This window comes from Canis lupus, chromosome 4 (genome assembly GCF_011100685.1).
Source record: "Canis lupus familiaris isolate Mischka breed German Shepherd chromosome 4, alternate assembly UU_Cfam_GSD_1.0, whole genome shotgun sequence".
NCBI lineage: Eukaryota > Metazoa > Chordata > Mammalia > Carnivora > Canidae > Canis > Canis lupus.
In genome coordinates, this window is record NC_049225.1 from 43,180,253 (window position 1) to 43,203,669 (window position 23,417).

Below are 23,417 nucleotides of genomic sequence, written 5' to 3' on the forward strand. Positions count from 1 at the left end.
AAGTAGGATTTCAGGTACAGTCTGATGCAAAGAGCTTTTTCTTTTTCTCATTTTTTGACTTTGGTGTTCTCAGCCAGGCTTTTTACACATAGTGAGAAAAAAAGCAGTTACCAGCCTCCTTTTCATATCTTGATAACTTAGGATCCAAAGAAAGAGAGGGAGACCTTTCTTTCTCTTGGCATATCTGTATCAAACTTCAGGGATTATGGTGACACTGTGATTGATAATCCAGCAGCCCACGTGGACTCTATATGAATGGGTTTCCTAAAGGTGTAAGAGAAGGAAATGCAAAAATCTACTAAAGTGACCCATCTCTGTTGGCTCTATACTCCTCTTTCCTGTAACTTGCCCTGCCCCCCACCCGACCCCCACATATGCCTGTGTGTATATACAACACACACATACGTACCAAGTATTGTTCACAGTCCTGACTAAAATATTCTGAAAGGAAACCTCATACAAATAAAAATATATGGTATAAGCAACAATTACAGTTCTTGGGGGTGTCATTGTAATACCACAAGAAATTCCCTAGTATCACTTACCAAGTCTGTTTTATATCACAAATACTATGATACATACTAGGCACTATTCTAAGTATTTTACAAATATTAACTTATTTAGTTCTTATAACAACCTTATGAGGTACGTACTGGTGTCATACCTATTTTAGAATTCCCAGATTAGGAAATTGAGGCACAGAATAGCTAAAGCATTTGTACCCAGATAGTAGGAGTCAGAACTAGGATTTGAATCCAGGTAGTCTAGAAAAAGTTCCTTTGAAAAGAACATAAATATATTAAATCCACTATCTCCTGCTCATTAGCCTTTGTCCCATTAAAACTACTTCATTAATGTCTGCTGCATCCTTTGCTTGAACTGCACTTCAGAGTCACCAGTAGGTATATGTCATATGCTCTCCACTGCTGTCTGACCAATCTCCTCACCTAGCATGTACAGCAGGGTTGGCATTGCTTCTGATCCAGACAGATCACAGAGATACTATGCAAAGAATATGACACATAGTGGACTCTTAATATGGATTCATTTCTTCCACCTATACCTAGTTTTATTTTAGCTGACCTTTACTTGGCTATTTTATTTATTTCTTTTTCTTTTCTTGGTTTCAGTCTTTAAAAATAAGAGGATCCTTGTATCCCATTTGAAAGAGCCAACCAACATCTTAAGCTTTGTGCAGAGTCAGAAAAGCTTTGTGTTCTCATAGAACTATAAATGCCTTTCTTCTCTGGATCTGCTGTATCATGGACCATTTATCCAGACAGATAATCCAGCAACTAAAATCACACTCCAGCCCTGAGATCCTCCCAGACTATAATCCTACGATAAAAGACTAAACCATTTTTACTGGGCTGAATAGTATCCCCCCCAAAGTCATGACTATCTGGAATCAGAATGTGACCTTAATTGGAAATAGGGTCTTTGCTGGTGTAATTAGTTAAGATGAGGTCATACTAGATTAGAGGGAGCCCTAAACCAAATGACTGGTGTCCTTATAAGAAGGCAATGTGAAGACCCAGACACACAGAGAGAAGTGGGCCATGTGAAACAGAAGCAGAAATTGAAGTGATGCAGCTACAACCAAGGAATGTCAAGAATCTCTGGCAACCGCCAGAAGCTAGAAAAGTCAAGGAAGGATTCTCTTTAGAGCCCTTAGAGAGGGCATGGCCCTGTTGATGCCTTGATTTCAGACTTCTAGCCTCCACACTGACATTAGAATAAGTTTCTGTTGTTTGAAGCTACCCATTTTGTAGTAATTTGGTATAGCAGCCCCAGGAAACTAATGAACATTTCTGTTAATTATTTTCTCAAAGCTTCAAGTACTCCCTCCTAGATTCTGCTCTGTGATGCTGGGGCCAGTACTTTGAAGCCATGTTTATGTTTTGCAAGCAGCTCTTTATTAGGATCTGCCAATATGGGCCCTAGAAGGAAGCTTCAGAATTGAAGAGAATGATGGGGCATGCTTCGTCCTGTTTGCTCCTCTTCTGATCTGTGTAAACACAGCAATGCCTCTTTACCCTAGTGTGGGCAATTAATTCCAGTATCAGCAATTTCCCCCCATCCTCTCAGAAACAGCCTTATTGATCTCCCAAACAAAGAAACTAGTACCAATCTTCTGATTTCCCTACAATAATCATGGGGGTCTCAGGTCCTAGGAGATCCTCCTCTAAGCTTCTAAACTCTAATAATCCTCCTCCTTTTGCTTCCATAGCCCTAGGGGTAACAGCTACAATTAATATCTATGCCATAGTACCCTGTTCTCTTTTTGCTCTTTCAGTTCTTAATACCAACTTAATAAGTCTTTATAATACATTTCACCCTTAAAATAACTAATGTGGTTTCTCTTTCCTAACTGGATTCTGACTGGTGCAGCCTGTAGTCCTTAGCTTAGTAAATTGTTTCATTCCTCCATTTGTTCAAAGTCCCCATGGGAGGCAGACCAGTTAGGAAGATTGGGAGCAGTAACAGTAAGTCCTGACTACAATGGCTTAACCCAAAAGCTTTTCTTTCTTTTTCTAAATGAATACTTTATTTTTTTTAGAGCAGTTTTAGGTTCACAGCAAAACTGAAGGAAGGTACAGAAAGTTCCCATATCCCTCCTGTGTCCTCTCTTACACAGCCTCCCCCATTATCAACATCCCTCACCAGAGTGGGACATTTGTTACAACTGATGAACCTACATTGACACATGGTAATCAACACAAAGTCCATAGTTTACCTCAGGGTTCACTCTTGGTTCTATGTGTTTAGACAAATGTATAATGACATACACCCAACATTATAATATCATATATAGTATTTTCACTGCCCTAAAAATCCTCTGTGCTCTGCCTATTCTTCTACTCACTGCCCCCCCATCCACAACCACTGATCATTTTTCTGTCCCTATAGTTTTACCTTTTTCAGAATGTCATATAATTGGAATCACACAGTAAGTAGCCTTTTCACTTTGGTTTCTTTCATATAATAATATGCATTTAAATTTCCTCCATGTCTTTTTATGGATTGATAACTCATATATTTTTAGTGCTGAATAATATTCTGTTGCCTGGATATACTACTGTTACTTTATCCATTCACCTACTGAAGATATCTTGGTTTCTTTCAACTTTTATCAATTATGAATAAATATGCTATAAACATCTCTGTCCATCTGTTTGTGTAGACATATGTTCTCAACTCCTTTGGGTAAATACAAAGGAGTACCAAAGACATTTTTTTTTTATGAGGAGATATCCAGAAGCTGACTGTCCCTGTTGGTTAATTCAGTGGCTCAAGGCTATGGTATTATGATGGTGCAAAAGCACTTTCTCTTTCTCACCTCTACCCCTTTGGTGAATTGGTAATGCCAGCTATCATGGTCGGGGATGGCTACAAAAGTTCCAGATCTCACATAAAGAGATGAGGATATGCAGTGGAGAAAAGTAGCATGCTTCCTCCCATATACCTTTTATTAGGGGACTAACATTGGGGAATACATCCATACTCTAGCTGGGATAAGTGTCTAAAGTGAACACCTGCCATTTGTAGCCTCTTATATGAAGGGCAGTCACTACAGCTTCCTTCACTTGACAAACCTCTAATACGAGCCTCATTTTCCCTATCTATCAAGTAGGGATAATTATTCATACAGAGTTTTTGCAAGAACTAAATGAGGCAAAGGGCTAAAATGTTCCTAGTATAATGTGTGGCATTTAGTACATATTTTATAGAAATAGACTGGTTCTTCTATTACCTGACTTCTTGTCCAAGGGGACTGCCTACCCTATACAGCCAGGAAACTGCTTTTGGTTAACTGAGGTGTACCTGGAAAGTCAGAGCTCAAAACTCCTACTGTAGCTCATGGATGTTCCATTTATATGGCGCTTTGTCTTTTTTTGGAGTGCTGTCACCTATGGTATATTATTAGTCACAAAAACTGTGTGAGGAAGGCATTAACACCCACAAATGTGGGGGTTGAAGTGTTAAGGAGGAAAGAGTTAAGATCCCTTCTTTTATCAATATGACTTTTAACTCCAGAGTTGTAGAAACCATTCATCCTTTGAGGATGAATCTGTGTCCACAGAGATTTTGTCAAGAATATCATAGACCCCCATTTTATGGTAACAAGGCTTTCTGCTCAAGTCTCAACCAGTGAATTTTTCTTAAGAGAAAAATATTTCTGCACACAGTTGCAAATGTATTAATCTATAGCCTAAGAACATTGATTTCTATCTCTGAATTTTTATTTTGACTTTCAGTCTCCCCAGCCTTGTTCATTCACACAAAGTACCACTTTGAATCCTTTCTGCTTCTGAGGAATTCACGAGCATATTAAAAGCCTCAAGTAGAAAATGAGACTGTTAGATCTGGGGCAATGCATTCTGAGTAATGGAGGAGGTATGCTGTATTAGGTCCAAGGCAGCCCCCAAGACAGAGAGCTTCTCAGCTTGTTTCCAAGGCCACTTGGGCATTTTCATGCTACAGCCTTGTAGGTTTTGGGAGAATTTCTCCTCTGAAGAATCAGGAATATTCAACCTTCTCTTTTCTTTATTTTTCCTTATTTGCATTACATAATATCTCTCCTGATATGAGCTGTTAAGTGTACAATCTTTTTACCATAATGTATCAGGAAGCAAAGAATATTCAAATTGATTAAGCAAGGGGTAAATTACCAATTCCCTTAATTTCAAATCATCTCTCTGAATCTCGAACCTTGCAAGAGTTCCGTAAGGCACTAGTTTCTTCTCTCTACCTTTCCGATGATAGTGTAGACTTATCTTCCGCAAACCATTGTCTTTCCTTTTTAACCTGGGAGACTGTTGCAATGGAGTGGTTCTCAAATCCCTGTAAAGATATTAGGTTCTGCCACTTAACATCTTGAAGAATTGTTTAGATCCAGTATGTGTGTGTGTGTGTGTGCGCGCGCACATATGCATGAGCATGCTTGCACAGGTGTATGGTGAGTTGGAAGGTAGGCAGTAAATGTCACATTCTTCTCTAGTACAATCAGAAATTCTCATTCCTTTGTTAATCCTCTATAGCAAGAGTTGAAACACTCTCTTGCTATTTTTCATGCCCCCCACCCCACCCCGCCACATGCATCTCTGCAGTTAGTGCTTAAAAAACTGTTATTGTCTAGCTATACTTGGAAGGGAACAGATGTGGCAGGAGGCAAAGGGCCCCAGGTTGTGGAAAGCTTACTCTTTGGTCAGCAGGAAGCTTACTTGTTTACTCTATGGAACTTGGAGCCCAGCCCATTCCCTACAGTAGCTATAGCAAGTGTTATCAAGAAAGAAACTATTGACAAGTAGCAATCAGTCTTGTCTTATGGATGGTAATTGGTATTCTTGTATGTGGTATGGTGGAGTATCTGTTGAGCTGTCAAGCCTCCCTTTCATTTGATGAAAATGCAAACAATGTTATGTGAAAAAGTCAAATAGGGTTCTCAAAGCATTTTGAGGAATGGTGGAGACAAAACAACAAATAAAAACAAAGCATTTTTTTTTTCAGGGAACTGCATATAAAAATTTCTGGAGAAGCAGGAAACAGCCTGACTAGGAACAAAGAATTTCCTCAGGCCTGGGTTCTGGTCCTGTTCCTGATACTTACCCAGAGATCTTGGGTAGATCACTTAACCTCTGACAGTTAATAGGGTTATCTGTTCTTTTTTGTGGAATCATAGGATTAAATGTAGGGACATCTTGCTGTGACTGCAGGAGCAAGCTGGCATTGGGGAAACATGAGAGCCAGATGTTCACTAACAACTGAATTTTGTGTTTCGTTTTGCTAGTTGGAAGATCTTTTTTACTCTGACACATAATATACATGTACATGTAAATCTCTGGCATGCATTTTAACATGGTGTACATGGGGCAGCCCGGGTGGCTCAGGGGTTTAGCACTGCCTTCATCCCAGGGGCTGATCCTGGAGACCCGGGATCGAGTCCCACGTCAGGCTCCCTGCGTGGAGGCTGTTTCTCCCTCTGCCTGTGTCTCTGCCTCTGTGTGTGTGTGTGTCTCTCATAAATAAATAAATAAAATCTTTTAAAAAAAATAACATGGTGTACATGTTACTCCAAAGAAGCAACAAATATTGAAATTCTCAGCTTATGTGGTTCATTTTTAAAGAATCTTAAATGAATCATTCCTTTTTTTTTTTTTTTTCAACAAAAACTCATTTAGGGGTAAAGGTCAAACCTCAAACTTCACTGTTTGAGAAGAAAAGTTTCCAAAAAAGAAACTCTTTAAAGTTGAACATGAAGTCAAAATTTCTACACTTCTAAATAGTTAACAAGTGCCAAAAAGTTAATCTAATAGGTTCTCAGACTCAACAAACATGGTTCTCTACACAGGAGACAGATTTCAATGCTCAATAGATGGAGATGGAGGGAGTGTGGGGAACAGAGGCCTGATATCTATAAACTTTTCATTTCTCCTCAGTCTGCCTCTGCCATCAACATTCTCATCCTGTCCAACCTGTGACAAATGAATTCAGAGAATTTGCTACTAAATTATGAGTTAAATTATGCATCTTTTTGATTCCCAGGACTTAAAAGTTGTCATTTTTAAAATGTTTAGCCTAGGAATCCCTGGGTGGTGCAGCGGTTTGGCGCCTGCCTTTGGCCCAGGGCGCGATCCTGGAGACCCAGGATCGAATCCCACATCGGGCTCCCGGTGCATGGAGCCTGCTTCTCCCTCTACCTGTGTTTCTGCCTCTCTCTCTCTCTCTCTGTGACTATCATAAATAAATTTAAAAAATTAAAAAAATAAAATCTTTAAAATGTTTAGCCTAAATGTATGATGCAATCATAAAACCATGCTTTAGCCTAGCACTAATCTAAATTGCTTTACACTAGTGAAACAGACAAAACCACATTTTTGTCTTTTCCTACAGCAAATAATATGTTGCCTAGATCAAAAAATAGTTTATTCAGAGAATGAGTATAGGAATAATCCCCAATATCAAAAATACTTAACCTCCAATATTTGCTATTATGAGCAATGCTACTGGAGCATTCCTGCATGTGGCTTCTGGTGCAGGGATGCAAGAGTTTTGTGTATTGGCTTAGGAGTAGAATTGGTGGGAAGTAGTAAATGCAGTTGTTCAATCTTACAAAATAATGTTCAGTTGTTTTCCAAAGTGTTTATACTAATTTACACTAGTACAAGCAGTTGAGGCTGCCCCAAATCCTCACTGATACTTTGTATTATCAGATTAATCAGTCTTTTCCAAACATCCATCTAGATGTTGAAGCAATGATACAGTGAAAAAAGTCAAAAAGATGACATAGAGTATACTTGTAAGATTTATAAAAAAGGCAAAATGAAGCTATGTTATTTAGAAACATACATAAAACATATTTTAGAAAGTATCAGTTTAAAACTCAATCACGGTTACTTTGAAGAATGAAGGGAAGGACAGGGATAAGATTGGACAGGAGCACATGGATGTTGGTTGTTTTAGCTTTGCTCTTACGCTTTGTAACTTACACACTCAGGTTTCCATTCACCCTCTCTATGAAATGGAACCAATGAAGAATATACATTTATTAAGTGCTTGTGAGGACTAAATGACAGAATGCAAATATAACCTTTATTCTAGAGTTGGTATCTTTAAATATTTTAGTATTTATTTTACAAGATCTCTCTTGCTGGAGCTTAGAAGTTTAGAGAAAAGGATGGGTAAACTTGCATTTGGATCTTAGATATCTTTGGAAGAGAAGCCTTTGAAACTTTTTTCTCAGACACCTAAAAGAATTCAAATCCATCTGGATAATGGATTGAAGTTGGTGTTTTTTAAGTCCCTGGAGCAGGAATTATACCATTAAATAACATCACTTTGGTGATGGAATGAGATGGGGCTAGTGAGCTAGTAGTCAAAAGGGTCTGCAAAGTAACAGACACCCTAAAACTTGTTCTGAATCATGCATCATGGTGTCAGGCCATAGTCCCAGAACACCAAACAGTGGGTATGAATCTAAACAGATAAGAATTAGACCACCACTATCACCTTGTATCATTAATTTACAACAGCTGCCACATTAACAGAGTGACCAGAAGACTCAGCCCCAGTCACAAGTCTTTGCACTGCTAGGATTTCCTTGAATGTTGACTTGGGCTCTGTCCTTGGCGTGTATAGCAGCAACAAGTAGGGCATGGAGACATTCCAAGCTTGTAACCCTATTGGGGTGCATGTTTCCAGAATGATGAGGATTCCAACCAGTCTTTCAGCTCCAATTGAGGCATCTATGGCAAACAGGTATCTCTTTGGCAGTGGCAGGGGGACCTAGGCCTCATTGTGAGTTTGCAGATGAGAGCGAGAAGGTCTGTTTCTTGAAGCATGATAAGTAAGCACCACTGGGTTTGTACTTTCTAGACGTTGCAAAGTTGGGGGAAAGCCTATATGAGGAAAGACAGGATTTCCCTGCTAAGCTTGTCCCTGAAAGGTCTGAATGTTTGTTCTACTTTGGTCCAAAACTGGTTGGGGAGTGATCATTACTTGGAACCCAACCTATAAAACCAGGCACTCCAATCAAAATATTTTCATATTTTTCACAATTAGATGGCATGTCTGCAAAATATGAAGGCTGCCCTCAGTTGAAAAAGAGGTCTGTCTTGTGCTCTGTCAGCAGGGAACATGTTTGTGTCTTCGTCTTGCTTAGATCTTGTGGGATGGAAGAGAAACTCTTTTTAGATGTACACTGGATAATTCAGGGCCTAAAGTGATAGTTTTAAGCCTTCTAAATTTCACTTAGAGGTTTTAAAAATATATGTTTATATAATTTAATAAGCACTCTTATTCCTACCAAATAATATTAATAATTGCCAACATTTGTTCTACTTGCTACATTTTTTAGAAAGGAACAAAACATTATATAAATAGATCAAATTGAAGTTCTCTTTGCTTACTCATCCTGTCCCATTGTTCTCTTGCTCTTTCGAACTGCTCAGAGGCAACATAATACGACTTTGGGGGCATCCTCCTCCTGCATGATTTTTATATCTTTACCATACTTGATATATCTATACAGCATTATTTAGGTTTGATTCTTTGTTCCTTAAATCAACATAAATTGCATTACCTGTACATATTTTTCAGAAACTTCCTTTCACATGTTTTGTTTTTGAGATCTATCCATTGTTGGTGCATTACCATTGTGGTATAATACGAATTCTATAATACACATGTGCAATGTTTTATTTATCTGTTTTTTTATCAATAGATATTTAGATTTCTAAAAATATTCACAAATTTAAATAAGACTATAATGAATAACCTCTTAAAGGACGTTCTCAGCATGTCCTACCAGCTAGACTTGCTTACTTCATAGGAAACATGGGTTATTGTAGCATTAACATTATCATCAAGGGTAACCAGATGCTTCTGTGATCACACTGTGGCCAGCTGATTTTGTTTTGCAAAAGGCAGTTGTTAAAATTTTAGAATTTTGTGAGGCAGTTAAAAACAGCCACTATTGAAAATGCAGTCTATAATTTTACAGTATAATAAAAGTATATTTTAAAGGTAATAAGTACTCAAAACTCAACACTTCCTAATTATTTCACAATACCTTGTGGTTATACTCTTGAAATTATTTATGTCTTATTTCTGTGTGGTGGAAATACTATATGATGATGCATGACTATGCATCTCCTCTCAATTCTGCATTGTATTGTTAGCTTGAAATTATCCATAGAAGGAGTATTTGCACTGTAGAAATCAGTGATGCTACCAAATCAAGGCCTGATTTATTGTTTTGTTGATTACACAGACCAAGACTTGGTAAACTTTTAAAATAAAGATCCACAGAGTAAATTTTTTAGGGTTTGCTGAGCACATTCAGTTGCTCCATCCCTGTCCCCACCCTCACTCTTCCTCCTCCTTATTTATAATTCCTTAAAAATGGGAAACACAGTCAGCTAATGGAGCCAGTGACCTGTAGTTTGCTAACCCCTGGTCTAAACATAAGAAAGTGATAGGGAAAATGTTAGTGCACATTAACTTAAGGGTGTGTTGTACTTATAGATTCACATTTGTGAATAGTCAAAAAAATTGAGGAGATGTTCTTCCAGTGTTTGAAAATTGTTACCTGAGTCAACAAAGAAGTTATTCACATCCTTCACAAATGAATGAAATTTTTATATATGTTCTCATTATTTGTCATCTTAGTCATTAATACAAATGACATATCAACCAACATTCATTGGAATTACACTTGGAAATATAGTTGTTGATCATTCATCAATACCTCTGGATCATACCCATTCAATTTATGAAGAAAAGAAGCACTGGTTCATCTGATTGAGATGCCTTATTATACCACACACACACACCACTCATCTTGACACATCTTCTGTCTCTTCCTCCTCCTCCTCCTCATCATTTCATAGCCTGACTTCCCACCATAGGATGACCTACTCAAGGGCAGAGATTATGTTGTAGTTATTTCCTCTAAGCCTCATCATTCTCATTTGAAAAATAAGCTTGATAATAACTACCTAATAGGAGATTTCTGTAGCATTAAATGAGATAATATATGTGAAGTGTTTTTGATGGTACCTGGCATATTGTAAATACTCAATAACTATTAGCTATTAAAACCATTATAAATATTAGTGTTATTAGTATTATTCTCATCATCCTCAATATCAGAGTAGCTTCAAATCCCAGAATAGTTCCTGGACTATTGCATATACACTGCAAGTGTTAAATTCATGAATGTGACTTCTTAGTATATAGGATGTACCAATAAAAAAAATTAAACTATTTAATCTACTTCTAATGTCCCTAGGACAAAATGCTAAATGATGTGGTGATATTAACTAATGTGTCTGAGATGTAAATGCAATTCCCTTCTTTAAAAAGTTGACAATCTAACTGGGGAGACTGACCATCCTAAACAGTGGATGGAAAGTGCAGTGGAATGGAATAGGCTCTAAACACCAGGGGCATAAGAGGTCAGGGAAACTACTATTTTCTGTGATGATCAGGGAAGGCTTATAGGTGAGATGGATCATGGGCTATTTCAAAGGGGCAGAATTTCCTTTGTCATGGCCACCTGATGCCACAAATTAATGTAGATCTTTAAAAATAGTATATCTACCTCTCTCTCTTCAAATCATTTTAGTCTTCTCTCTATGAAATGTCCTTAGTCTCACTTATCTATTTAGAAAAGTGAGAAAAGCACCTTACATATCAAACTATAAAAATAAACTCTAACATACAAACAGCACAAAGTATCCTTGCAGGTGCTGGCAGGCTCCAAAACTAAAAGAAGAAGTCAAACTCTTACTCTTTGCAGATGAAATGATACTGTATGTAGAAAACCCAAAAGACTCCACCCCAAAATTGCTAGAACCCATACAGCATTTTAGCAACGTGGCAGGATACAAAATCAATGCACAGAAATCCATTTCATTTCTATACACTAACAGAGACTGAAGAAAGAGATATTAAGGAATCAATCCCATTTACAAGTGCACCAAAACCCATAAGATACACATTCAATACAATTCCTATTGAAATAGCATCAACATGTTTCGTGAGCTGGAACAAGTAATTCTAATTAGAAAAGACTCTGAATAGCCAGAGGAATGTTAAAAAAAAGAAGACCAAAGCTGGGGCATCATAATGCCTGACTTCAAACTGTATTACAAGACAGCATGGTACTGGCACAAAAATAGACACATAGATCAATGGAACAAAATAGCCCAGAAATGGATGCTCAACTCTATGGTCAACCAATCTTTGACAAAGCAGGAAAGAATATCTAATAGAAGAAAGACTGTCTTTTAAACAAATGGTGCTGGGAAAATGCTGTTCAGCCACATGCAGGAGAATGAAACCTAGACCATTCTCTTACACCATACACAAAGATAAACTCAAAATGGATACATTCAGAAGACCTACATGTGAGACAGGAATCCATCAAAATCCTGGAGAGGAAAGCAGGCAGCACCTTTTTTAACCTCAGCCAAGGCAACTTCTTGCAAGACACATCTCTAAAGGCAAGGCAAACCAAGGCAAAAAAAGAACTATTGGGGCTTCATCAAGATAAAAAGCTTGTGCACAGCAAAGAAAACAGTAAACAAAACTAAAAGGCAACCTACAGAACAGGAGAAGATATTTGCAAATGACAACAGATAAAGGGCTAGATCTATAAAGAACTTCTCAAACTCAACACCCAAAAAACAAATAACCCAGTCAGGAAATGGGCAGAAGACATGAACAAACATTTCTCCAAAGAAGACATACACATGGCCAACAGAAACATGAAAAAATGCTCAACATCAGTTGTCATCAGGGAAATACAAATCAAAACCACAATGAGATACCACTTTACACCAGGTAGAATGGCTAAAATTAATAAGACAGGAAGCTACAAATGTTGAGGCTGTGGATAAAGGCAAACCTTGCACTGTTGGTGGGAATGTGAACTGGTGCAGCCACTCTGGAGGATAGTATGGAGGTTCCTTTAAGAAGTTAGATAGAGCTACCCTATGACACAGTAATTGCACTACTGGGTATTTACCCCAAAGATATAGAAAGGATGAATACCTACCATTTACATTAGTATGAATGGAACTAGAGGGTATTATGCTAAGTGAAATAAGTCAGAGAAAGACAATTATCATATGGTTTCACTCATGTGTGGAATATAAGAAATAGTACAGAGGACCATAAGGGAAGGGAGGAAAAACTGAATAGGAAAAAAGTTAGAGAGGGAGATAAATGATGAGGGACTCTTAACTCTGGGAAACGAACTGAGGGTTGATGAAGGAGGGTTGTGGGGGGCGGGTAACTGGGTGATGGGCATTAAGAAGGGCACCTGATGTGATGAGCACTGGGTGTTCTAAGCAACTGATGAGTAACTGAACTCTACATCTGAAACTAATGATGCTGGCTAATTAAAGCTAAATTAAATAAAATAAAAGCATTTGCAAATTCCTAACAACCGTAAACAATGCTCCCACATCCCATAAAGTGCTGTAGTAAATCACTCTGGGAATATTCCACTTCTATGTTAATATTCTCAGTATCTGACGGGGACATCTTGCAAGAGGGCCTGACATCCATCTTAATGGTACTCATCCATAATGCTGTCCTATGATGAGCCAGGCTTTTTCTGAAATGACCTCACCTAGCTCCCCAGGACTTTCCTCTCTATGTCTCTTGTGATGTTTCTAATCTACAAGGTGTCCTAGGGCTCTCATCACAAGCTCTGGAGGAGCCTGAGGCGGAAGCATAATGCCAAAAGGTGTCTTTGACATTTAATGGCCTGCCAAAAAGGTTTGCATATTCTACCAGCTAGTAGGTTTCTAGTATTGCAAAGTAGAGCTGATATCATGCAGGATCTTTCTTTCTCTTTACCTATTGGGTTTTGTGAGGGCATAGTTAAACTCACCCTTCACCCATTTGAGTTCTAAGCCTTTTAAGAAATGGACATTCAAGTCAGATGGAACTCGAAATATCTATAACATAATTGACGAAGCTGGTAGAAGAATGTGACTTGATGGGGCCTAGTGAGCATCTGTTCTTTACCTTTAAGTCTAGAACTTGGGATGAACATGGAGGAAGTGGGTCTGTATAGCAGACTTTCCTACAGCCAGGCACATGGACAGACATAGCTGGCCTCATGCTCTGCTGAGGCCAGAAGCCTGAAAGAGAAACACAGAGATTGGGCCCAGGCAAACAGTGGCTTTAAATCATTACCCTGCCTATAGAAACTGGCAGACAGTAGATGCCAGAGTCTGATCTGAAGAGAGATAAATCACTCTTCAACATAGAGGAGAGCCAGAAAGAGGTAGAGAGGAGGGCAGCAGTCTCTCACTTCTCCCCAACCCCTAATGTTTCCCCCTAACATTACTATTTTGGAGACAAGATCCTAGGCAGAGGGAAAATGCTCCATTATAGAAAACACACACAGGGATACCTCACTCCCAAATAAACTGCTGACCAGTCACTATGCATCTCCATATTGTGGCCAGTTGTTGGTGGCCCAGAGAAAAACCTCTCTCTTTCCTCTCCTCCACTCCCATCCCTTTCTCCATTCTTCCTCCTCCATTTTTTCCACTCCCTTTTTTTGCTTCCTTCCACTTTCCTCCCTTTGTTTTATTTTCTTCTCTTTTTCTTTTTATGTTCCTTTCAACAATATTTATTGAGTGTATTCCTAGTGTATGCTGGTGATAGAATGGTGACCAAGACTAATGTAACCCTTACTTTCACAGAGCTTACATTCAAATGGGTTAAACTGTTGAAAAAATAATTACCTAAGTAAATAGCAATTGTAAGTCATGGTAAACTACATGAAGGAACCAAACAAACATCTGAGATAGAGGGGCGCCTGGGTGACTCAGTGGTTGAGCGTCTGCCTTCAGCTCAGGGCATGATCCGGCGGTGCTGGGATCAAGTCCCACTTGAGATCCCTGCAGGAAGCCTTCTTCTCCCTCGGCCTATGTCTCTGCCTCTCTCTGTGTGTCTCTAATGAATGAATGAATGAATGAATGAATGAATGAACGAATGAACAAATAAAAATCTTTTTAGAAAGCTGAGATAGAGATAAATCTGAGAATATTAACACAGACATTTGTTTAGAGAGCTAAGGTCTCTGTAGGAAAGTCTCTGTGGAGAGGTGTTTTAGCTGAGTTCCAGAGGATAAGAAGTCAGAAGTGAGGAGGGAGTAGAGAGAGAGAATAGAGTAGGGAAGAGCTTTTCCTAGGCTTCTTACAGAATTGGCTCTTTGTAGAGGCCAGAGAAAGTAGCCTCTCTCACCAGATAGGAGCTGACCTGTTGTTTTTTTCTCTGTGTACAATGTTGATAAGTTGGTAGTGGATTCCTGGAGTATTGTAAAAGGATTTGTATGTCCTTAAAGGCCCCATAGTAAAGAGGTCCATGGAAAATTGGTTGTGCCTGCTGTGGGAGTAGGAAGGGCTTTGGGGTCATAATTGTCCCTCTTGATCTATAGGATTTTTCCAGTGGTCTGATGTCTAGGAGATGAGCTGGGAAGACTATGAGGATGATGTACTTCCCACTATTACCCTTAAAATTAACTGATTCTACTCCAGACCTTCTTTTTTTTTAATTTTTTTTTATTTATTCATGATAGTCACACAGAGAGAGAGAGAGAGAGGCAGAGACATAGGCAGAGGGAGAAGCAGGCTCCATGCACTGGGAGCCCGACATGGGATTCAATCCCGGGTCTCCAGGATCGCGCCCTGGGCCAAAGGCAGGCGCCAAACCGCTGCGCCACCCAGGGATCCCCTACTCCAGAACTTCTATAGCAGAAGATTAATAACTCATTCAGAAACTATTTAGCCAGTGAGCTGCAAGATTGAAGGTATCTGACCTCACCTTAATTTATCTCTTTAAAATTATTCCATAACTCTTCATGTATCACTTGCAGCAATTAAACAAATTCCTAAAGAGAAGAAAAGTGAGAAGTAGATCCCTTCTCATCCTGCTTTCCCATTTTAGAATCTTTTTTTGACCCTACTATACAGAAAGTTAAATGGACTATTTCTATGAGGCTGGAGAAATGCAGAGAATTGCTTTGGAGCACTTGGAATTTCAAGAACTACTACCTCTTAAATGGGATTTGCCTCATTCAGTAAAAACCCATAAAACCCTATATCACACGGTATACATGCAAACCTGCACATTTATGAGTCATGTGGACTTGTGTTTCTCAAAGGTAGATATTCATACCAGTGGTTGTACGTGAGATATGTGGTATGTGAACTTTTAAATATTAATAAATTTTAGAAAAGCATTGGTTGATTATTTATACAGAGATAAAAGTTTCTTTTACAGTAAATCTATGCCAATACAACAAGGTGATTTTTGAATAGGAAGGGGGTATCCTATAATGGCATATGAATGATATGCAAAGGTATGATGATGATACATACACAAATGGCTGAAATTTGGGAAACATTGATTTCGAGTTTTGTATGGGTTCAGTTGTGTTCCTCCAAAATTAACACATTGAAGTCTTTTTTAAATATTTTTTTATTTATTCATGAGAGAGAGAGAGAAAGAGAGGCAGAGACACAGGCAGTTAGAGAAGCAGGCAGTGAGAGAAGCAGGCTCCCTGCAGGAAGCCTGACATGGGACTCAATCCCAGATCTCCAGGATCACACCCTGGGCTGAAGGCAAGGCGCTAAACCGCTGAACCAACCAGGGATCCCCAATACATTAAAGTCTTAACCCCTAGTATCTCAGAATGTGACTTTATTTGGAGTTAGGTTCTTTTACTAAATGTGAACCCTAATTCAATATGGCGGATGTCTTTATAAAATGGGGAAATTTGGACACAAAGTGAGGCATGTATAGAGGGAATACAATGTGAAAAGACCTAGAGAGAAGATAGCTGCCTATAAACCAAGTTAAAAGACCTAGAACAGAATCTTTCCTCATAACCCTCAGAAAGAATCCCCTGCTAATAATTTGATTTTGAACTGCTAGCCTCCAGAACTATTAGACAATAAATATCTATTGTTTAAGCCATCTGATTTACTTCATTTTGGTAGCCCCAATAAACTAATACAGAGTTTATTTTCATATGCTTGAGACCAACTGCCTCCTGGACAATTGTTCACATCTCAGAAATTTGGGCTTCTAAGAATGGGAACTTCCAAGCACCTGTAATGTCCAACAGTGGGTACAGAATATGGCTTAGTAAATCCCATTTTCACAGATAATCAATACTCTATTAAGTGTGGAGAAAAGGGAAAATATTTCTCAATATAGAGATCATCTAGTAGAAACAATACTGGCCTTGGAGTCCAAAGACATGAGCTCAAGTTCTTATTCTGCCACAGACTGTGGGGGTTTTTTGAACAATTTTCTTAATTTGTGGACTCTCCCTGGTGGGGTCCTATGGTCCCTATTCAGTTCTATTTTCTCACTTTAGGAACCCATGTTTAGAAAGTATATGTCAGCCATTCCTACAGCTGGAGAGAGGGAGAGTCAGGGCAAGGCTCATGGGAGATATGAAGAGGTTTGACTAGCTGTCTAGACAGACAACCTCAATGTTTAAACCTGACTGAACATCTGTTAATCATCTAAGATGCTCCTGATGCTACATTAGCCTGGTCACCTGGCCAGCAAAGATGTTGTCTGATTGTGGCAACTCAAGGGCTACAAGATAGTGAATTAGTGAATGGGACAGAATCTATTTAGTCTACCTAGAATCCAAATCCTAAATGATACTAGGAACTTGATTAGACTACTAGCTTCAGTCTACCATGAATGAAATTCAGTTTTCCTCCTAATTGGCAGGATTCCAGGACCCAAAACCCTCATTGCCAACTGTTTAGTCTAGCTATAAGAAAGTATATATATTTTATTCTCAAAAAATAAGTTAATCTGAATTGGAAAAACCATCTCTTTCTTTAGTCTTTACTCCAACAGAGGCCCCTTCCACTCTAGTCACTATCAACCAAGTGAGGGAAAGACACTGATTCTGATATTGGAGATTATCTCCTTCTACCTGATTGTTCTCTTCCTCTTGAATTTGGGGGGAACTCAGAGTGAAAATAAGAAAGGAATTTGAAAATCAATCAAATGAAATCAAGTTAATCAAATCCTATCAATCCAATTAAGGCAAGCTGCTGCCTTGTTGGATCTGTCTTAGAGAGAAAGAATCAGACCAAGACTCCAGCTGGATTGGTTGATGTTAGCTAGTTTCCATCTTTCCATACAGCAATAGTTGCTGAAGCTGCAGGAGAAAAAGGAAACTTTAGATGAGATAGGCATAGGCTAACCCTCAGCAGTGTATTTATCTAGCTTCAAATGAGAGAGAAGCTAGTCTAGGGAGAATAAAGAGGGTACAATCTCTTCCCCAATACCATAATGTCAATAACAACAATAAGTGTTTTCTGAGACACTGTGTTAGACATTAGAGATCCACTAATAGCAAATGTAACACTGGCCTTTTCCCTTTCAGAGCCTATGTGTTAGGAGAGAAGCCCAGTGTTTTTCAAAGCACTGGATGTGCTGGGACTTTACATGGATTATCCCATTAAATACTCCAACAACCCTATTAGAGGGCTATTGTGGTACCTATTCTGCAATTAGGAAAATTGAGGGTATGCATGGTTTATCTTTGCTTAAGGCTATGTATCTTAAAGTTGGCTGATGGTGGCTTTTGATTTCAGGCACTCTAGGGTAGAAGACAGTACACCTATTCATATTTTCTCAGACTTTCCAATGCAGTCCTGTAAATAGAGTTATATATCTTACCTCTGCTCTGTTTATATGTGTGTTGGTACCCTGGGAACCAGGACATATCCCTGGCTAGGCATTGGCTTACTCACCAACCTTTCATTCTCCCTTTAGATCTTGGAGTCCAGAGTTCAGCATTCTTGTTTAATTCACCTTTGTGAGTTAAGAGATTCAGAAACCTCAACTGTTGAATGTTATTTTGGTTCTGCAATCTACTTTTTTTTTTTTTCATATGTCTCTGTCTTCTTTGTTCTCTCATTCTCATAGTAACAGTTTGATAAGGAGGTTATATCTGATTCTGGACTGGTATTCCAGATTTTGGTTCAATATTTGAGGTTTGGGGATACCAATGACTCTCTCTTTCTTTCTTTCTTTCTTTCTTTCTTTCTTTCTTTCTTTCTTTCTTTCTTTCTTTCTTTCTTTCTTCTTTCTTTCTTTCTCTTTCTTCTTTCATCAGTGGCAGACAGATATAAGAAGCTTGAGGAAGACCAAATTCTAGGATAAGCTTTGTGAATACTGAGATTCAGGGCTGCTGGCACTCTGTGCTGGAATATAGATTGACCTTGAAGTAATAATGGGTCTTCCCATGACTTGTTCTTCCCCACGCCCCAGTTTAAATTTTGGTACCTGTCTCTGGGGTCTGCACAGCTGAAAATTTACCTAGCCAGGTAACTGAAGGGCTATAGCTGGTAACTGGCAGGATAGAGAGCTGAGGAGGGGATTGAGTCTCTAGGTCTTCATTTGGAGACAGATCCACAGCCTGACCTGGCATGCTTTCTGCCTAAGAGCAGGAACACAAAGTACAATTTGGCCCTTTGGCTGGCAGGTGGGATGAAGTAAGAGTTGACAGAGCCTGTTTCCCACGTTTGTGGCAGAGTATCTCTATGCACTAGATCCAGGATATGGCCTTCCTGATAGTCAGAAAGGTAGTGATCATATTAGTGGCTGGAGAAAAGAGTAGAAGTATTAGTGGAAGTACTCCATGTTCTGAAAGAGTAAAGGTAAGAAGAATAAGCACTTCCTTTGATTTTCAGACATCTGACACACAATTTCTCAATTTAGCAGACACTAGGACTCTTCTTTCTGGGTGGAAAAAAGAGCCAGAGAAACACTTAGTGCTGGAAGCAGCAAACTCTTTTCATGTGTCAGGTGAGAAAACTGAGAACTTCAGTCATTTGCCCAAGAATACAGATCTGCTTAGGAACTGAACCAAGGAACCCTGAAGTCCAGACTCCCCTCCTAATGCTCCTCTCTGCTCCTTGAGTCAGGTTGGAAATTAGAGGTGTCTCCCTGATAATATTCACAACACCCAAACAGTTTTCAGCTCGTTCTCAAAAGCACCATATAATAGTGAAGTTCTCTTTGTTCAAGAGCTTTGATCAAATGGCCTTAGGCAGTACATGGCTCTTCCCATTCCCAATCCAATTGTCTCTGTCTGTTGACTGCCACCCTCTTCCCAGCAGTATTTTGCTCTACACCAAGAACCCTAAGGGCAAGCTTGGAAAATCAAAGACCCATTCTAGGTAGGTGCCCTGTCACTCTGGATCAGACAGGATAGGAATAGTTGTTCAGTGACCCATTTTCCTTATACTCTCCTTTATGAGAAATTTTTAATTTGAATTTCTGTTTATTACATGAGTAATATTATGAAAGGTATAAAGAAAAGATGACATTTTCATCCCACCAGAGAAGGACATGAGTGGAGTGCAGACTTTGAAATCAAAGAGGACTGGATGCAAATTCTAGCTCTGCCACTCTATTGATTTATGACACTAAAAAAAAATTAATCACTTTGAATTGCAGCTTCACCTCTAAGTGGGAATTTAAAAAGCTCTGTGTGTGTGTGTCTGTGTGTGTGTGTATTAAAACAAAAATGTTTATAAAGTCCTGGATATGTACATTTAATAAGTTTTAGTTATCCTCCACTCTCCTTCTTTAATATAACTGTTTTAATTTTTCTGTAGTTCCTTTAAGTTCTTGTCAAAATGCAGATAAATGTTTGCATACAGTAGACATAATTTTGCTTCTTGCATTTTTCATCTAACGTTATAACATCATTTAATTTCCTCTGTTACTCTTAAATTTGGATTAGATGAAATTGCACATATCCATCTGTTTTGAACCAGATAGAGGAATTTTATATATTTCCATCTAATACAGAATTTTTAAAATCATCATTGTGAAAGAACTAATAATATTTTATTATGTTGATATACCATGATTTGTATAAAGACTCCCTATTGTTGACCATTTTGGTTATTTCTCATTTTTCCCATTAAAAAAATTGTTCTATAATAAAAATCTTCATAAACAAAGATTTTTTTTTTGTTTCTTTGAATTATTTTCTTGGAATGAATCTCCAGAAATAGCTCTAGTTTTTATATTGAGGCCCAATGAACATTATTCATGTTGTCCATATTTGCCACTTCCTTGATCTGTTCTTTAGGTCTGGCTAGGAATGAAATCTTTGGCAAGAACAATTTCAGAAAACAATGGGAATTCTAGAAACCAGCACCTGGTATTTGTCAGGGCTGAGGCAGAGGGGCAAAGAACAAAGATACAGTGGGAATTCTTCTCTGGAGACCTGGTCAATCTCAACTAGAAATTAAAAAATAAAAAAGACATTTCATTCATGTTGAGCTGTCAAGAAAGGGGAAAAACGCACAAAAAGGAGAATCTTGGAAATGTTCATCAGTAGGAGAAGAAATAAATAAAATGTAATATGGTTCTCTGATGGACTATTATAAGCAGTTAAAAATGAACTAAAACTATGTATACCAATATAAAAAATTTTCAAAAAGAATTAATGAAGAGAAGTTAAAGTGCAATATAGTTTGCAACTTAAAAACCATATATTACAATATTTTATGTTCTCATGGATACAAACATATGCATTTAAAACTAATAAAAATAGACTGGAAAGATGCACATTAAAATTATGACCTCTTTTGCCTATGGAAAGAAAGAACAGAGGTGATTTGAATTATACTTCTAATATTTTTAATTAAAAACACACAAGCAAATATGTCAAAAAGTGAATGATAGTGAATTCTAGAAAAAGGATACCTAAATTCTAGAAAGAGGACACCATGTTTTATTATTTTTAGTTCTTATATTTGTTAAATTTCTCAAATCATCATTATCATCCTCATCAGTAACAAAAGATGTGATGATGAGAAGTGGCAGAGTTGATGGATTAGGGAGAAGGGCCACCCAAGTGGAACCTGTAGCAATTCAAAGTGATCATGAATCAGCAAATTAGTTCATACTGTCTCCTTGTTACTTTTTGCTAAGTCAGTTTTTCTTTCCTCACATTAAGACAGCTCTACCCTGTTGTCAACTCCTTGACACTTTAAAGTATTTGGTCAGCTGGTGTTTCTGGGAAGTGCTGAAACTCCAAGGTTATTTTTCCAGTCTTGCCTGGATCCCATGAAGGCTGAATCTCCACTTGAGATTCCAGGAGTCATCTGATAAACAGCTGCTTATCTGATTCCACAGTAAGTGCTGTTGATTTGGACACTGACCAGTTGCTAGTTCAGCTAATAAATAGTTTTTGATAGTTTGTTTCTGACAAGTGGAACAAGAAACTGCAAGGAAGGAACAACTTACAAAAAATTAAAATTTTGAACTATAATGAACACATTTTAAGTCAGGTTGGGCATCTAAAACATAATAGCCAGAGAACAGGCAGGGCTGAGTGCCAAGCACAGAGGTTAAGCTGAGAAGGCCAAGAGATCATACTGTTCTATGACCTAACTGTAGTGGATACTGTGATACACCACCAGGCTCTGCCTTTAAGACTCGGGCACTTATTCTGCCAGCTGCTAGTGGTGCTGTTGACTCCCTACAGCTCATAGCTGCATGTCTCTCCAGGATTTGCCAAAAGCAGTTGCTTTGCCCAATGTTACTCTTTTTCCTTAGGTATAGCTAATATCCAAAGAATTGTCTTAGTGGACATATAAAGACCTGGCTCCTTGGCTTCAATTGGTACAATTTAAGGGACACTTCAGCACCAGAGCTCCCTATGAGATTGGGTGAAGACTGTTAAAACTACAGCACAGTTCAGCTTCTTGCTTCTTCCTCTGCCCAATCCTCATCCTTTCCCCCTTGTTCCTCATGCCCCAAAAGTGTTGATTTAAGAGCAGTAACTTTCTGAATTCAAATCTCAGAGTCTCAAACAAAAGCAAAAGTAAAAGTGAAAAAAAAAAGATAAAAATCCTTATTGTTCTCATGGTCTATTTTACAGGGGGTCTGGTCTGTACCCCCACTGACCTTGAAATCCAGCTTTTTTCTGATGCTTGTCCCCATTTGGGTAGTTTAAACGAGTTTTGTAAATTGATATCTCTGGTTCCTGTCATCCCTCATAATTAATTAATCAACTATTGTGCTTTCAAGAAGAATCAGATACAAGTCCTGGTCTTGAGGAATTTGTAATTCAGATTGGAAACTAAGATCTCAATTAAAAAAAATAGTAAATCTCCCCCCAAATGAAATAACAATATGAAAACCTAGCTAAGTAATACTACAAATTTACTTGCTTTGAGTAGAACAAACATGTTCTATGAGTTCAAAAGAGAGAAAATGTAGTGGGTTAGAGAAGCTAACAAAAAGATAGGAAAGCTAGCAAACAATACAAGAATTAGAAAATTGTAAAAGAACCAGAAAGTTCACAAATAAATTGTCCACAAAGAGTGATGAATTAGACGGCTGAGGGAAGAATGGAGGTAATTCTGTATTAAAGTTTGGACCGATTGAAGCAGGAATGAAAAGCCTAGCTGGAGGAACAGTGAGGAAAAGAGGGGAAAGGTATACTGGAACACATAACTGAAGGCAGTTCATTGTCAGATTGTGAAGAACAATGTGTATTAGGCTAAAGGGCTTGGTTTTACCCTGAAAGCAATGAGATGGGCTTAAGGATGGGGCAGACAGTGGAAGCTGAGAAGCAGGGTAGAGACAAGACGACAATAGCGTTGAGAGAAAGCTGAACTGGTGGAGGGTATATAAGTCCACTTGTATAAGATCCAGTGGTATAAGATCCACTGAAAGGGATGAACCCAAAGCCAGCCTGAGGCTTGTGTGGAGGTCTACCTTTTAATTGTAAGGCAGAAAATAAGGGTGATGGCAAGCCTGATTCCTGGGCTGACCACTGAAAATTAGTCCAGATGGTCAATGTAGCCTGTGTCACAGTAGTC

At 38.4% G+C, this 23,417-nt stretch overlaps 1 long non-coding RNA gene across 2 annotated transcripts in view; it reads left to right on the plus strand.

The window, feature by feature from the left end:
- LOC119871511 overlaps positions 1–21,815 on the plus strand; it is a 75,617-nt gene extending 53,802 nt beyond the window's left edge. Inside the window, exon 3 of one of the 2 annotated variants that reach the window (XR_005358221.1) lies at positions 21,545–21,815. This is a non-coding gene — a long non-coding RNA (uncharacterized LOC119871511). The remainder of the gene's footprint in view (positions 1–21,544) is intronic. The other variant, XR_005358224.1, reaches the window with a different exon arrangement.
- Positions 21,816–23,417: the final 1,602 nt, after the last annotated feature.